Raw genomic sequence first — 18,202 nt, 5'->3', positions numbered from 1 at the left:
TTTCAAACAGTGACCTGAAGATTGACATTTCTGTTTTCAAAATACCCACTTATATGGTTTTCGGGACAGAACATTATTGTTTCATTGAACCTTTTAAAACATGTTTTTCAATTGGCTGTTGGCCAGAGACAGATCTAGAATAAGCAAGTTTATCATATTTTCTACTTATTAGCCAAACACTTAATGTCCTCCATAAATAATCATACATCTGGTTTACATTGTGAAATGAGTATTCCAATTACAAGATTTTGTTTGCCTGGAAGAGAAAGTACAAGAGCTGCATTCAGCTTTGTCTAAGATACATTTTCAATGATGAAATATTTTAAAACATAATAATCAGAGTGAGGATCTTCTTTTCTTTACCTACTTAAAACTTTCATCAGAATTTCATAACTGGGGCACCAAAATCCTAAAATATTTGTTATAAATGCATCACCTTGTAGTGTATCAAAAGCCTGTGATATTTTTACGGGTTGAAATACCACATGCAGACTACGATCAGGACAGTTCATTCTACCCTTATACTCTATAGCTTCTCCTGACCTGACCATGAACGTTTGGCTAATGCCTAACACACCCAAATCTCTTCCTTTTCAGTAATTCTCAGGATCTTTTTAATTAAATAATACATTTTTATTTCTGTGACAGTGCTGGATTTGTAATCATTGGTGGAAAAGTTTTTAGAGTTACTGCCTTGCCTGAGGAAACATGGCTGTCATCATAAAAACTATCCTTCCATGCAGCCTTGAGCATCCTTCCACTTCAGTTTGTGCTTTAGATCGGTTTACAGCATTCATAGGATAGATGAGATTCTTCTGAGTATCATAAGACCTCCTTCCTTGTCAAGAGTCTCCTCTACCCTAACTAAAAGGTCAAGCTTCACATATAACATTTTCTTTCTGTAGTGCCCCCCATCACCATGCTCATTTCATCTCTGATAGACGTAAAATTCACTCCCTTCTATCTTCTTGCTTCTGCCTTTTTCTTCAGCAATAGGATCAAACACTGTGATACAGTCTCTCCTCTCCTAAAGAAAATCATATTTAATGTGACTTTCATTCAAAACCTTCATCTTACTCATTCCCAAGCTCATAGAAAGGACATACCCACTGATACTATTTTTCAGTTCATTTGTGTACTTCACGTATTTTAGCTTCCGTTATTTACACTTAGCTAAAAACGCTCTTCAAATCTCTGCTGACTCCTTAAAATATCATTGTTTCTTCAACTTTAGCAGAGGTGACAACCACACTCACTGTCTTTAAGATCTAGTTCTACCTTCGTTTTCGGCTGTTCTCACTGTCTATTTCTTTCATGTGATTTTTGGAGGATTTCCTCATTCACCTACACCTTTTCAAACAGGAATCAAGAGGATGCCAGTAATTCAACTCTATCGTCTTCCCAGGTCACAACCCTAAAGCATTACTATACTGCTGACCGATGAAATCCTGTGCCTCATCTCCAACAACAGCTGAACACAGATAATAAATAAATAGAATAAATAAGATTATTTTAACCCTTCCTCTGACCAATTCACCCATTTGCAACTTAAGGAGGTAGACATATTTCCTGCGCATTTAAGCAGCCCTCAGTGGATTTCTGTGGCACACAATAATCTTGCCCCCCACATAACCTTTCACCACAGGGTATTGTGAATGCAAGAATTTCCACAGCTTAACTCCATATTGCCTGAAGAATTACCACCTTCTGCTTGCCTTGAGCCTGCCACTCTCCCCTAATTCTTGATTACAACTTCATCCAAACACAATCAGTCCCTTTCCAAGCCACTAGTGATTTTTTTTACACACTTGTAATCTCTCTTCCAGGATGAAGAATCCTAATCCAGTTTTCCCTTAAAATGAAGGTACCCACAGTAACTTACTGGCATAAGCAAATGATTATCATCTTACAATTAGTCTGTTCTTCTAGGTGATTTTTAAGCACACTGTACAACAGACGTTCCTCAGAAGTACACCATCACTATGACCCTGCTAATAAATTGCAGTAAGAATTATTAAATTTACAGAATCTCCAAGAAGCTCTTCTCTAACCATCAAGTTGGTGAAGACTCTCATCTTACACCACTACATTATGGCAATCTATTCTCTAGCCTTGGCAATTACAAGCTTACACAACTTAAATTCATTTAGACATTGACCTTCCTACTCCACAGTTCTTCTCTGGCTATCCCTTATTTTTATTCCTTCCCTATATATCAAATAGAAGCTGTCCTTCACTACCCATATCACCACACATTCTAATACAGGTGGTTAATTCACCACTTGGAGAGGGCAATGTCATAGCTTACTCTGTACCACCATATTCATTCTGGGCAAAGAAACTGTATATAAATACACAAAAGCCAATCTTAAACATACCCTTTTCCATTATACCTCAAAAAGCCAACCTTCAACAGAAATTGTAAACCAACAGTTCTGCTCTCACAGCCTAATATGTTGTCTATAATCTTGCTCCACTGGTTTACTGCTTTGCCCTGCCAACTCCCTTATATTTTTCCCTCTTATACTGTTGGACAATTGTTTTGCAGAACGCAAAGCTTGGACAACAGGTTCCTGATCCACAGCTAAAATTCCTTGGCACCAGAGGCCATATCCACAAAGGTATTTATAAACCTAACTTTCCAGTGACATCAGAGGAAAGGCAACTAAGTATTTTTATGGTCTGAACTCATTCAAGTAACATTAAAAGATGAGTTTTAAAATTTTTGTGTCATGAAAGTAGTTTCAGCCCTACTGTATAAAGACAAATTGAGTTTACATATCAAAGTACTGTTTGGCTTTGTTGTTTGACAGTATGTGCAAGACCCACAATTTTTATACATCATTTGCAATTTTGAGTATGGTAATATCAAGCAGCTGATGAACCTTAACTAGGAATAACAACAACATCTAAACTCTGTATCCCGCCAAATACACATCGCAATTATACAAAGCACAAACACATAAATCAGCTGAAATACATGAAGAGAGTTCACATTCCTCTGAAAGACCCTTATTGCTTTCCATCAGTTTCAGAACCCTGCCACTGAGCAACATTAAATGCTTGCACTCATTCTAATGTTTTGTTGTAAAGATTTTATGTTTGACTCATTGTCAGTACCTAGCTGGCGCTGTCATACCCAGGCACAAGGGACTTTGGCTGAAGAGTAATTGTACATACCTTTTCACAACTGTCTTGGGGTTTTTCTACATTTGACAGATTTTTGTGTCTAGTCCTAAAGCTTCAACTCTTGTTATTTGCACCACTTGAAAAGCTTGCCCAGCCAGCCCACTTCTGCCTCACTTCCTTGCTGTTCTCCATCCTGCAAATAACAGCAGCTAAACAGTGAGACGTGGCACTTCACCTGTACCATCTTTCGCTGAATGTCAGGGGTCATGAATTCAAATACTTGCACTGTGAAAACACAGAAAGTAGTTCTTCTTGCACCCACCCATAGTAACATACTTACTGGTGTTTGCTATCTTTCATGTCCTGTCTTCCCCTTTTTATTAGCTCTAGAGCTACGGTTTTATAGTGAACTTACGGACTTGGACAGCATGCCAGATGAAGAGTATTGATCGCTGTTTTCACAAAAATAGGAAGTTCTGGCTTTGGTGATTTTGAAGTTTTCTTAACTGGCATCAGAAGTCTGCTTAACAAGAGCACTTTGCACTTCATAATCTATCAACTGTAAGCTGGTTTTGCTCTGTTAATAAGGATTATCACTAGCATATTGCTGCAGTTCATGCTTCAACAGTTAAGTAACCACACCTGCAACATGTTTTTCACAACAGGATTTATCCTTCCTCTGAAGGGCCTCACTTTTGAAAGACTATTTTCAATATCTCATACATCTCATAGCTGTTTGCTAGCCTTGCCATGTTATGTTTACGTGGTTCTAGTACGTTTTCCTAGTACTAGATCCTGTTCATAAAATGTAACTTTATTCTTTGGGTGCCTTCCTTGAAATGCACATATTGGGGAAAAAACAACAAAATCATTCCAGCTTCTTCACAAGCCCAATGGAAAGATAAGGAGTAACTGAACTCCAGGGATAACGTCAGTCATAATGTACTGTATGACATATGCACTGACCAGCCAGATTACGTCAAGAGATCAGCAATAATTGTTATTACATGACATAAACAGCAAGAGAGAACAGAGACAGGTGAAGTCTTGGAAAACTCCACCTTGTACTTGGCGTGGTTGGGGTTAAGCTGGTACTAGCACATTCACTTAGGCTTGTGAATGAGGGTTTTTCTTCCTGCTCTGGGACCTCACAAAAATATTATCTGCAAATTTTCACAGCTGACTATGTCCTACAATATGCAAGCCTCAGTTTTTTACATGTCATCTCAATAACCGTAAGTTAATGTGTACTTCACAAAATCCCTTCTACAGACAGTTTTCATTGTTAAGTCCAGAACATGTCAACAAGTAATGCTTTTCACAATGTGCATGCAAAAAACATTTCTCTCAAGCTAACTTAACATTAACAGTGTCTGGGAGTGATAACCCTGAATTTAAGACTTATTTTTAAGCAATCAGATGCAAAAAAAACCAGGTCATTTCCCTTTCCAGGACATCCCTTACTGCCACCATCATGTACTAAATATTTCAGAGTATTTTTACTATTTTTATTCGAATGCTTAACAAGGAACATGGCAAACCTTATTCTACTGTCACCTCAGGAAAAAAATTACTTTGTTGCTCTGATTTTGAATTTGAGAAGCATGTTAAAAACTGCTGAGCTCTTAGAGAACTAGAGCCTCTCTCAGCTCACAGCTATGGGGTACTCTAAGCATCATCCAAAAGGTTCCCATCTGTACACAAAGGCCAAGGATTATTGCATGGAAGTCAACTGCAAACTCCTTCTCCCCTCTCTATCACATACTTTCATATCCACTTACCTCTGGCACACTACCCTCAGGATACATATGCAGTTGGCATACAAGAGCTTTGTAGGTTTAGACATCTGAGTGATATAGACGCAGGGAAGACACACAGAGACTTCAGACTGTTGGGCGTGCCTTTCCTCAGCTGCATGTGTTTACATCTTTCTTCATGCACAAAATGATTTCACCTGATAGCTGTTCTCACCTGACCTCCCACTGCCCTCCTTCACCTTTCTCTAAAGAAGCTTAACTCCCAGTCACCATCATGGCACTGCTGCTTTACAGACTGGGTTGTATCTGTCTGTGAGAATGAATGTGTCATTATCTTATTCTGTACTACATGGAGAAAAGGGCAAAATATCTCCTCTACTTCATTCAAGTTATAGTGAGTTCATAGGCTGAACATGCACATAGCCTCACTAATCAGGGACAGCTCTTTGCACAATGCAGCTCTCCTTTGTTTGTCCTGCACAATCCTATAATAAACATGACATTGCTTTTCACACTGTTATACGCCCAGATTTTTTCTACATGCAAGCCTAGGGCAAGACACATATCACTGTTTCTGATGGCACAGGAAAGACACTATGTACTTGCAAAGCAATACCTTTACTGGGATGGGTTAACAAAGAGTGTTGAGTGAGCATTGCAGCTGAGTGATCTCTGCTGCCTGAGAGGAGGCTCAGGGGTAGGGTTTCCATGTGGTAGGGCATGGGAGAGGGTGCTATGAGGACAACTGGGCTGGAAAGGGAAGTGTCAGTGGTCACCACAGCTGTGACACTTCACCTCTTCCCAAAGTTTTCCACTACTGTGCCTTCCCAAACCTAGACTTCTGGAATAGAATGAACAACCAGAAATAATTAATTTCAGGTCCTTCCCTCATATAGCTGCCAGCTATAGGCAGCAGCCGCTTTTGTCTGGACCTGCAGGCAGCCCTTACACTACCCTTACGTACACAGTGTATGTAAGCTGTTTAAATCAACAGTTAGAAGGCAGAAGCAAACATATAGCAATGGAATAGGCTTTCATGTCCTGCAGAGACTTGCCTTTTATGTTCACCATGAGGAAACTGAAGTTCAATTGAATAGGCTGTTAAAAGAGCCTATATTCACCATGGAAAGTAGTTTCTTTAATAGGCTGTAAGAGGCTAAAACTCAGATGGTAAAAAAAGTAAATGTCCCTTAACTACTTCCAAAGGATTTCTTCCATCTTTCACTGGAGCATCAGGCTTTAGTCAGGCACGAGTCATACATTTTGATAGATGGAGAATATAAAGGCACCTCATTGATCCAGGATCATAGGTCTTTGTGTCCTTCTGGATTTTTCTTGGATTTAAGTTTACATAAAATACTCTAATGCTTATGGGGTAACAAGCCTGAACAGGAAGGAGGCTCATTCTCGATATTCCGTCATTTCGGTTTTCCACACACATCAGGCATGGGGGTATGTAAACTTAGAAAAGCTGCAGAAAGAAGTTTGTGCGATTTTGTTTGAGCTGGACTACGTATCTTGTAAAACACCAGTAGATCTTGTTTAGCATTTGCATATAAATCTAAAAGCAAAAGGTGGCCAACAACGATGAGATGAAAAAAAATTCCACGATGACCTGGGTCTCTGAAACTGGAAATGTGGTATTTCTATTGAACTTGTAGTGCACTAGTACTAAGGTTTAATCCTCCTTCAGCACTAGCTGTGCAACTGAAAACCTCTCCCACAGTACATTAGCAAAGAGGATTAAATATGATGGTGAAAGGTAGAGGGATGGATGGAGGCCAAAGGTACATATTAAGAAATGGGTGCATAAGAATAATATATAGATAAGCTCACAAATTCCACGCAAAACCTCAGAAATTAAGGCTCCTCTGAAAATCTAAAGTACAGCCCCAATCACACATCAACAGAGCATCTGGAAAGCTCTTCAGCCTTTGTATGTAAAGGTAAACCTACCATTTCCTCCCTGACTGCAGCCAACCATGAGGACTCAGTGAGTATGTTTCAATTGAAATCATTACATTTTGGAAGAGACCCATGTCACAGACCAAGGTTATTTGGGTCCTGATATCTTTACTGGTTTCCAGGGCAACTCTCCATGAGTTACTTCATCTCTTTCTTAATGTTTACTTTGCAGCTTCAACGCTGCTTTCAGAAACTCTGTCTTGGCTTTACTGTTGTCTTGCTTTTGCTATATACCCCTACATTTGATGTTCATACAGACCCTGCCAAAAAATACTGTGTTTTAACATACAGCTAACAATAAATTTCATCCTTCCCAGCTCATTGTGGAAGAAACAATGAAAGTGAGACTTTCCCCCCCCCAGCAAAACTAATAAATTTATTACACTGACATACCATATTTACCATTCTTTTTTAATTATGAAGTTGACATCCCATGATGCCATAAACATCCCATGATGCCACACCTGTGCTGAAGTACACCATTCAATTCTTCCTTTGTGCAAATAAGATGTAAGAGGGAGAAGGAATTTATCACTGTGACACATTGCCAGAATAGCACTTGCAAAAAGATGAAATGGTTCCCTGGCAATCAGGAAAAGAAAGGCAAGGGGAAACCATGTTAAAAGTTTGTCAAGCAAAGGCAAAGCTGATCAGCTTTAATTAAAATACTTTCTATTGGCTTTCCTGTAGTAATGCCTGGGAGCCCCAGTCTTGGGCTGGTCTCCACCCTCCCTGCACTGCACTCATGCCTAATGAGGTCCTTGCACACCAGAGTCCATGTTTTCAGAGGCACTTTCAAATGACCTTGGAAGGAGGTGGAGACTCCTAGTGCCGCTATACATACAGCATCTGGGGCACATTACTCTTGCAAAAACAATTTTGTTCTTTTAAAGAAATTATTGTAATGAACTTTTGTTATTAGGGCCAACATAATCAGCTGCAAGTCTGTTAGAACAGTAGAGGAGATTGGCATTGGAAAGGAATGCAACAGGAAAACATGTGACTTGGTTGGGGGTGTTGTTTGTTTGTACTTTGCTATTATTACAAGCAGTTAATCTGTTCTAGTCTCCAGTGAATTCCACCAATATGCAATCTTGGGGAAGGGCACCATCTGAAGAATGCATTCTGCATTATTTTAGCTTTATCAAATGTTCTGGGCCAAATCTGCATATTGGCAAGTCTTCAGTGGACCTCAGCCAGCTTGTATTCAGCTGAGTATCTGGCCCAGTTAAAAGTTTGATTAATACCATATTCAGTGTTCTAACCCCAGTGCAAAGCACATTTGCACAGAACTATCACTTATCTAGTAAAAGAGTTTTTCTGGGGAAAAGAGAGGATGTGATTGAATTAATTTTAAGAAGTTAGGAGGTGTTTTACTGGTAACCAGCAAGACCAACTCTGTTACTTATAATAAAGAAATGTTTTACCATAATAATAATTGCCATAAACTATACTGACCTGGTTTATACTAACGGATGAAAACTGGTATCCCTCACAACTGCATTCTACTCACTATTGTGTAACTGAAAAATCTCAACACTTCACTACCACAGAGTTCTCATCTCTGTACAAGAAGGGGATATTCAAGCAAAAAAGCAAAATATTATGAAGTATCACTTGTGCAGTGCTTTATAAACTAAACCCACACATCAAAATATTTTGAATGACAACAATCTTCCTACTGTTTAATGCTTTTCTCCTCTTTGCCCTCTTAAGTCATCTCTTTAGGAAAAAAGGGCAAGATTTCCATGTCTGTTGTCATCTCACTGCCTTTTATTGAAACTCTTCAGTTTCTGCTATATCCTTTGAAAATTAGAGTTCCGACTCTATATTCAAGATGGAATAGCCAACTCCCTAATTCCATAAGGGCTCTATAATTTCGTTCACTGCACTACCTTACTAACTGCCATTTCTGACTGCTGTTATACATTGAGCAGCTCCTTCCACTGACCTGCCTACAGTGTGCCTCAACTGTGAGCACTCATTTACAGCCTGTCCAAAACTGATCAGCTGTAACTTTCCTCTGGAGGTTGTAGCAACTTCACTTCTGCATTGAATTTAACGTATCAGTGCAGAAAACACAGTAGGCTAATGGCTGTAACACCATTCTTCCATTAGGTATATATGAGCGAAAATCAGAGTAAATGATCATTTTCTGTGACTTTCTTTGCTGGTATGTTGTAACTAATGTCACCAAGTGAACAGTATTTCTCTAAACCCTTACCATTTTCCAAAACTTTTGTACAAATATAGTAATTCATTTTATGCGGCTTACACTCTGTATGTCTGCTTTCAACTCCCTCTTAAGAGAAAGGGTTTAATAAAAATTATACTCACATATTGATACAACTTCTAAGCTGAAATGGACAGTTTGTTTTAAGATTATTAAATCTTAACTTTTAGGCAGAATAGGAAGAGAATAATATTTATTACCTATAAAGACCAGTTCAGGATGCTTGGAATCTTATATTTTGTATCAAGTCTTCACAAAGAAATGTCTATATTGCTGCAAAAACTATTATTTAGTAACTTTGAAGAGATATTTAAAATAAATTATTTTCTTAACTCTCAAGAAAAAAACTATTAAGTCAGTCCAATTAGTTTTATCTTCAAAACAGTCTATAAATATACACCTTTTAAAAAGTGGTGTAGTACTGTTTTAAAAGTGGCGCAGACTGTTCAAAACAGTCTATAAATATACACCTTTTTAAAAGTGGTGCAGTAGACAGGTGACACACCATTACCTTACAGATGAGAAAGCTCATCAAAGAATTTATTTAATGCACCTGAAAAGAGAGAAGAGTAAGGGTCAGTAACCATGCTATAACTCAGAATCGTTTTACACTGAAATCTTCCTGCAAATGCATGTATCTGTTGCTGTAGCCTCTTCTTTAAGGTCTGAGGCCCTGAAATGAATGGAAATACGTCCACTACAGTCCTAACTAGAAAGCAGAGTTTGGGAAAAGCGCCTGCAGCCACACTGAATGGGAAGACCTGGAACAGCTCCAGCAGCAGAAGCTGTGCAGCTTGGTTGTCAGAAAAAACATCCACATTATATCACCACTGGGTAGGTTTTCTGGGGCAGAAACAACAGGGCTATTCAAGCTGCAATTAGATGCATTCCTGCAGATATATCTAGATGAGAAAGGATGGAAATCTCTAAGGTGGCAGCTTGCCAAATTGCCTTTGGGATCCTAACACTTGTTTATATGCTGCTTCTGGAACAAAAAGGCAGGCAGTTAAGGATGGGCCTATGCAGAATACAAAGAGCTTTAGTTTCACTATCTAGAGCAAACATTAGAATTATGCATTTGACTGTCACAGGAAATATAAAAAAGCATTACTAAAGCTGGCCACTGGTAGGTTAATGTCATTTTCTGGCCTGTAACACTGAGGTGCACATAATGCAAGCAAGGATGGATGGAGAAAACTAATGCTTGACAAAGGGTCTGAATTTCCCAGTGGAGAAAAGTATTTCCAAATAAAGGTTGCACCCAATGTCAGCAGACCTGTATCAATCAGCAGAATTGCTGCAGGCTGGAGGACCACACTAACTCATTTAACTCTACTGACCTCTATTCTAGAACAAATCCAAGTCAAGCAAAGCTTCCTAGTAGGCACACCAGCTGTCAACATCTCATCTAAACCTCTGGATCACTGGCTGTGGCTTTCAATCATGTGTAGTCTTTTTACATTTTATTGGCATAAAAACATCTAGTTATACTGCTTTGGCCTGTCCAGTCTTTGCAAATTATTTATTAAACTATTCTAAAAGTTATACAAAACACTATTTCTACCTCCTTGTAGCTGATGACATCAAAACTCAGCTTCTGTGCATGACTGAGTGAGTAACTATAGGAAGAAAGCAATTCATGCAACTTCCTGGCAGAGGGGTAGCTCATCAAGCAAACAGCAGCAATTCTCTTCCAACTGGGAGCTCAGTACAGCACAAAGAAAACAAAGCTTGAATCCTGAAGAAGATTAGGAACATATTCTCCAAAGACATTTTCATGGATTTAACAGGAAAGGAGAACAAGATGAGGCAGCTTAACAGGAAAGGAGAACAAGATGAGGCAGCCTTGAAGTGAATCTGTAGGGGTCTATTAAGAAGATTCACAGAAGCTAAGTTATTTTAACCTAAAACATGTGTATGGCATTGTAAATGTATAAAAATGAATCCACCTTATGAGGCACTGCTGGACAGCTGAAACTAAGGATTGGTTTTTGATGCACACGATGCAGCTATATTTTCAGTAAGCAGAGTAAATTCTCTCCCAGTGCAAATTACCTTCTGTACTCCTGCTGTTTGTGAGAACAGGGACCCACAGCTATCTAACACACTGTCTGCAATGTAAGACTACAGGTAAAAATCAAAGACTTCCAAGTACTTGCCTGCAACCAGGGCATTTGGTAGGTTTTTTTATAAGGGTATATCTGGATCATCTTCAGGTCTGGCCTTTTCAAGTTTCAGAGAGTTACGAGATGGCTTCACAACCACTGTCAGAAATGACTGGAGCAAATACTGAGAAGTAGTAAGACTGTTGCAGTTTCTGACAGCGTATCTTTTTAAATAAGACTTGCAATAAGATTTGATCAGAATGAATTCTTGGACAATTCAATGTGTGGAATTCAAGTGACATTGATCATTCCAATTACCCAATCTCCTTATCTCCTGTGCTGAATCATGGACTTGCAGTATCTGCATAAGCACTTTCTCTTGTAAATCCCAGTGGGAAACATTACATAGTAACTGCACTGCTTTTCTCCTTAAATTTAATCACAGATTCTGCAGACATCTTCCATGACAGTGCCATAAAAATTGTAGGGATGTGGCTCAGACTATATTGTTCTGCTGTTTTTTTTCAGATGCAACAACATTGGGAAAGCTCTAGTCGTACATCTACATTTACACTCTAAATCCATCTTCACAAATGAAAGGAGTCAGTGACAGTAATTACAATGTTGAGAGCTCACTGTTGAGTTACTTACTCTCTTCATAGTTCTTTTGAGAAAAGCAACAATAGTAAGGCAGATGTTGGATTCTTCACAGAACATTTCCCTACTTCCCACAAGATTGCCATACAAGGCAGAAGAAGGGAAGAAAAATGTCTATGCTAGCAACAAGCTAATTTTTACTTCTGTAAACTCCATACTTAGTAGAAAGCAGCTTAGGATATCATAATACTTCCCCCAACCCATGCAGATAGAAACTACAAACATTAGCAAGTAGCAATCCAACCTGAAAAACCTTTGAGTAAATACCAGCTTTTCAAATTTCCCAGAGATTTCTGTCATTGCCATATTTAGATGCTAGCATTGAAAATGCACTGGAAGTGGTAACTGGTAAGAGAAAGAACTTGTGTATAGGCATATTTAAAATGTCCAGTTTTAAGTGCAAGAAGAAACAACTTTAATACATGAGAGTTCAAAGAGGTGATTTTGAAGGCCTGTTTGCACGATTGGCATCAGTGTACTAAGAGGGTCTTCTTTTCCTAATCCAAATGTCTTATTTCTGGATGTTATAATGGCAAAGAAATAAAGACAAAAGCAAATAAACAAAACAAAACAAAACAAAAAACCATATCCACACCCAACAAACCATGCCCCAAAATCCTAAACCATGTCCTGGTTTTGGTGGGATAGAGCTAATTTTCTCAGGTGGCTGGTGCAGTGCTGTGTTTGGGCTTTACTCTGAGAACAGTGCTGATAACACACTGATGGGTTAGCTGTTGCTCAGTAGCACTTACCCTGATCAAGAACTTTTCAGTCTCATGCTTTGCCAGTGAGGAGGGGCACAAGAAGCCGGGAGGGAGCAGAGGCAGGACCCCTGACCCAAACTAGCCAAAGGGGTATTCCATAACACAGCGCATCATGCCCTGGATAGAAACTGGGGGGAGTTGGCTGGGAGGGAACAATTCCTGATCAGTTTGGGTTCGGTAACGTTCAACAGGAGGTGAGCAATTGTAGTGTGCATCACTGCTGTTTGTTAGATATTTAGTTTGTTTTTTTGCTCTCTGTTTGTTATTTCCCTTTTCATTACAATTATTAGCAGTAATATTAGTATTATATTATACCTTGTTTCAATTATTAAACAGTTTTTATCTCAACCCATAGTTTTTATCTTTTTCCCCCCGATTGTCCTCCTCATCCCACTGGGGAAGGAGAAGTGAGCAAATGACTCCATGATAGTTCATTGCCAGCTGGGGTTAAACCACAACAGGTACCAAGCAAAAATGCTTGTCCAGAAAAACACCCATTAACAGCAGATTCTAATTCATTTCATCTAAGCCTTTGGACCCTTTAGTTTCAATCCTCCAAAGAGTATTGAAAATATAATCTTGGGGTTTTTTTTATTATGTACAGAATATGCAAGCTTATCACTGGCCTCTAATTAAACACTAGAATACAGTTCTCCTCCAAACACTATATAGCATTTCAAAACAGTATCATGCACAAATTCTACTAGAAATTCAATTAAAAGGTGTTACTTATTTAAAAACTCTAAAACCCATTCTGAAATTAGCTATACTAGCATCTTTAAGGAAACAAACATCTGTATGTCAGGATGTCCTGGTAGAGAATCAGACGCACTCCAGGGTAGAGGTTAGTGATACAGCAGAAAAGAGTGTTATCTTGCCTCACATTTCTTCATATTCCCCTCTGGGAACTTCTGGTTTGACAACTCGCAGATGGAAGGAGGGGCAGGGAGCTAGCAGAGGTACCTCGGTGGGGGCATGGTGCTCCAGTTACCAGAAGAGGGGCACCAAGATCTCAGGGTCCTCCACAGTAGGTTTCTAGATCCCATTCAGACACTCTTCATTGCCCACTTCCACCAAAATAATCTCAATTTCCTGTGTTTTTCAGAAACCAAAGTGGCACCATTCAGTTTAAACCCAATGGCTTCACCTTTAGAATGCAACAAAGCTGGATGCCTTACACTGGTCAAAAGGACCATCTCCTTCAAGGATACTGACAGAAACAATATGACCTCCGTGTTCTGTGGAACAAGAAGCGAAGGTAACACCGTGCAATTACTCTGTCTAATCTTAACTGGTTGAACAGTACCTCAAAAAGTCCAATTTCAGACAATTTTGTTTTACATTCCAGAGTAGGTCTCAGGCACTGTCCAATCGTGCCATCTGCTGGGCAGAAATTTTTAGGTATTAGCAAAAGCTTTTGAGGACCCTGGGCAGTATTCCAGAAAGCATACTGCAGTCTTGGCGACTGAGATTTTATTGATGAAATGAAGATGAAAGGGTGACAGTGCTGATACCTAAAGGAACCACAGCCAACCAGCTTGAAAGGCTAAGAGGCCCCCCACAGCGGTTTTAAAACACTTAAGTACAATTCCGAGTACAGCCAAGCACAAATAGTAAAATAAATGCAAAAAAGTTTCCCAAGAAAGGGTCCAGTTTTCACTCCAACCATCCTTTTCCTACTGAGTTTTCTCAACAATAATAGAAGCAAATGCACCTGAGGAAATGAGCTAAAATAAACTTGGGCACAGGAGTAATTTCATGGCCACTGTGACTGTCAAGGGCTCTGAAGCTAAGGTTTGGGTTTGGCTCTGTCATCACGTTGCATGGCCAGAGTCCTTAAACTTCCCAGGCTTTCATTTCCCTCCATTTCAGTACATACAAACATGTAATACAGTGCACATGTATGTATAATAAAACAAATACAATACAATTAATCCATACATGAAAACTTTGATTAGCATTTTGGTTACATAAGGAAAATCAAAACTGATATACATGTTAAGCAAAATGACTTCCACTCTCCTCACAAAACTAATTAAATGCTGACATCAGTCAGAAAGAAACCAGTGGGAGGTAACAGCACCCATTGGCTTTCAGTTCTCCTAAACCACCTAGTCATTCTCCCCACCACCCAGACTCCCCACTGAACCAACCAGCACTCAGCACTTTTCAATCTCCATTTCCCTTGCATTACAATGCACGGCTTCTGAAACTCAAGTTACTGTGGGTTAGTATACTCTATCCTTTCTGTAAGAGGAGAAGTTCTGCTCAGATAGAAAGAAGTCTACTGAAAAGGAAAAGCAACTGTGTAGAATTGACAAACTGAGCTGGACTATCAGATACCTGATGTGTTCTTCTTGTCTGTGAGAACGCAGGATAACAAACTGGTGACGTCCTCTAAGGCCTCTTCTTTATAAAAAACCTTTTATGTCTATGTCAAATGCCTCTGCAACCGTAGCTTCTTTCTGTTCCCACCCCTTTTTCTACCACCAAGCTGTCCAAGTTGTAACAAAACCTCTCCATTTCTATGTATAACTTAGAGCTGTCACACAATAGCTGTATAGTCAGTGTCGCACTGTTAAGCACCGATGAGCATGCCACTTATGGAGGATCTAAATTACAATCGGTTGCTGACAGCAGCAAGGAAGACCTGCAGTCTAAGTATAATTTTGACTGATATATTTGCATCTATGCCCACAGCAGAAATAAGTGCCATACGCACAGCCTAGTAAGCCCAACAGGTAAATGTACAGACATCCATATATGTATGTACATTTAGTATTATTATATGCATACAAGATTGTTTATATGGCAGCTAAATAATATATTAAAATGGATTATCTTTGGCACTGTGAAATTTATATAAAAGATATATACATATACATGCAGCTGCACATGTAAGACACGTTAATGTATATGCGCATGTATTAAAAGTGTTCAGGTATCTTTCCATGATTTGTCCAAGTAAGTCATCAGTTAAGCCAACAAAATCTATTTCTATACCTTAATACACAAATGCTCTCCATAGGGTTATGTGCATCCCTCATGCAAGGAACTTCTACTTTAAATTGCCAATAAAAGATGCAAAGAATGACAACAAAGATGCCTGTAGTACAGTTTTAAACAGCTGACAATCCGACAAGTAGAGATAAGCAGATTTGGCTATAGCAAATAAAAGGTAATCCACTTCTTGATTTATATACACATCAGCTTTCTTGCTGCATAAAAAGAGCATCTCGGAGGAGGTTACTGCAAAGCTACCAGGGCATTTAAGCTCACACGTTCACCTAGGCCAATTTAACCCTCCGGTGAAGTCTTCTCCAAAGAAGATGCAAGTGAGCTTTACAGTTTTAGAACATGGAATCACAGAACGGTCCAGGTTGGAAGGGACACTGGTCTAACTAACCTAGATGATATTATCTAGCACCCAGTCCAATCCATCTGCAAAGTCTACCACATCCCTGGGAACGCTGGAATAAGGAAAAGGAAGAAAAAGAAGTCATGTATCTATGCCAGCCTACCGATCCCTAAAGCATAGCCATCTAATCCACTGCCACAGCATTGCTACAGCTTGAATGACAAGGGGGACAGTGTGAATACCAGGATGCAAACTAGTAAACCTCCAAGGACAGGCAGAGCCGGGTGATATAGAAACACACAGTGGCACAGATAGCTGCTCGACTGCCTCAGATATGGGACATAACCAAACTCTCCAAACCTGTATTGCGAAAGAACATGTGGACATCCCATAAATTGGTTTGGATACAGTTAGACATGAATATAAGTGACATTGTGTTAGATTACCAGAGGTATAATGTAACACATTGATCTATCTGGTATATTTAATTATCTGCATACGTTACATGAGCATTTGCCACTGGCAATTCTTACTGACTGTAAAAGTCAGATGATTCTTTCAGTGTTATCTAATACAGGAACTGATTCATCAAAACAATTAAATTTGCCCATTATGATTCTCTCTCCGCAACGCAAAGCACTGAATCCAAAGCTTCACAGCATTGCCAGTCTATGCATTTATCTTAATATGAAACAGGTTGCAGAAAAACTAGTATTTTACTATAAAACCCAGCTGCTGGAGTCACGTTTACGGAGAACTTGACTGGTTTTCTTTTTACCCACATAAGCATGTTTCCAGACTTCATAATTAGAGATATGTAAATATTAAAGCTAATATTCAGAAGGCAACTGAATTTCTTTTAAAGTTTAAAATCTCAGAATAATTGTTCTAAGAAAATACTTTTTCTGTTTTGAAACATAAAGATATGCTGCTATGCATGGCATCTCCTCATCCAGACTCTGATATAGTCTCTAATCTTAATACAGAAAGCCCCGACTTTTCAAAGCCTGTAGCAATTAGATTTGGCAAAAAGACATACCAGCAGGCACTGTTTTTGCTAAACAGGTTTTTGTAATAACCAGTTTCACTGTGTGTCCAGCATTTAAAAACTGTTACTGAGATTCAAATACTGACTAGTCACAAAAATCTTTACAGAACACATTAGGTATGTTTCATGTATATGCTACCGCTGGACCATGTAGTGCTCATACTGAGAGGCTTTTTACTGAAAATTAGAAGACTAATGCTTATTTTAAACAAGAAATAAGTTACTAACTTGATTCTAGGTGCTGAAGCCTTAGAAAAACATCCACTCAACAAACGATGGCCATCTCTTCGGAAAACTTCATAAGTCTCAGCAGTGCTGATGCTTCACTGTGAAGAAATGCGAGTTTTCAGTGGTGTAACAGCATCTGTATCACTTATCTGTCATAAACATGATCCAGCCGGTTCTATAGTACACAGATGGCAAAGTACTTCACCAGATAGACTATGTTTCACTAACACTAAGGGTTTTGGAAAAGTGGTGGGAGGGGGAGAGGGTTGAGTTCTCTTTTGGTTGGTGAGTTACACTGTTAAAAACAAAACAGTTTACTGAATGGCGAACACAATAGCTGTTGTATGCAAACTACAACAACTCCTGAAGCATACAACTAAATAACCAGCTACGTGCTATATTATAGGTTCACCACCAGATGGAGTGAAATTCACAGAATCACAGACTGGTTTGAGTTGGACAGGAACTTAAGCTCATCCAGTTCCAACCGCCTGCCACAGGCAGAGACACTTCGCACTAGAGCAGGTTGCTCCAAGCCCCGTCCAACCCGGCCTTGAACACTGCCAGGGATGGGGCAGCCACAGCTTCTCTGGGCACCCTGTGCCAGCGTCTCACCACCCTCACAGGGAAGAACTTCCGCCCCTTGTCCTATCACTACAGTCCCTGATGAAGAGCTCCTCTCCAGCATCCTTGTAGCCCCCTTCAAACCCTGGAAGCTGCTCTGAGGTCTCCACACAGCTTTTCTCCTCCAGGCTGAACAGCCCCAATGTTCTCAGCCTGTCTTCGTATGAGAGGTGCTCCAGCCCCTCATCATCCTCATGGCCTCCTCTGGACTTGCTCCACAGTAACACCCCTTGTTGCTGCCCTCCCTTTAATCTTGACCCACAAACCCTCGGTTGGCTCAACATCTGTCCCCAGGCACAGCTCCATAAGCTCCAGCTGGCCATTGACATAAAGC

The 18,202-nt window shown here is 39.6% G+C and overlaps 1 long non-coding RNA gene across 3 annotated transcripts in view; it reads right to left on the bottom strand.

The window, feature by feature from the left end:
• LOC136007632 (uncharacterized) overlaps positions 1–17,573 on the bottom strand; it is a 154,759-nt gene extending 137,186 nt beyond the window's left edge. For 2 of the 3 annotated variants that reach the window (XR_010609777.1, XR_010609778.1), the window contains exon 1: positions 4,911–5,010. This is a non-coding gene — a long non-coding RNA (uncharacterized LOC136007632). Of the gene's footprint in view, positions 1–4,910; positions 5,011–17,244 lie in introns of those variants that run through there. The other variant, XR_010609779.1, reaches the window with a different exon arrangement.
• Positions 17,574–18,202: the final 629 nt, after the last annotated feature.

Source organism: Lathamus discolor, chromosome 2, assembly GCF_037157495.1.
Source record: "Lathamus discolor isolate bLatDis1 chromosome 2, bLatDis1.hap1, whole genome shotgun sequence".
Lineage (NCBI taxonomy): Eukaryota > Metazoa > Chordata > Aves > Psittaciformes > Psittacidae > Lathamus > Lathamus discolor.
The sequence above is the reverse complement of the archived record's forward strand: the minus strand, read 5'-3'. Positions and strand labels throughout refer to the sequence as shown.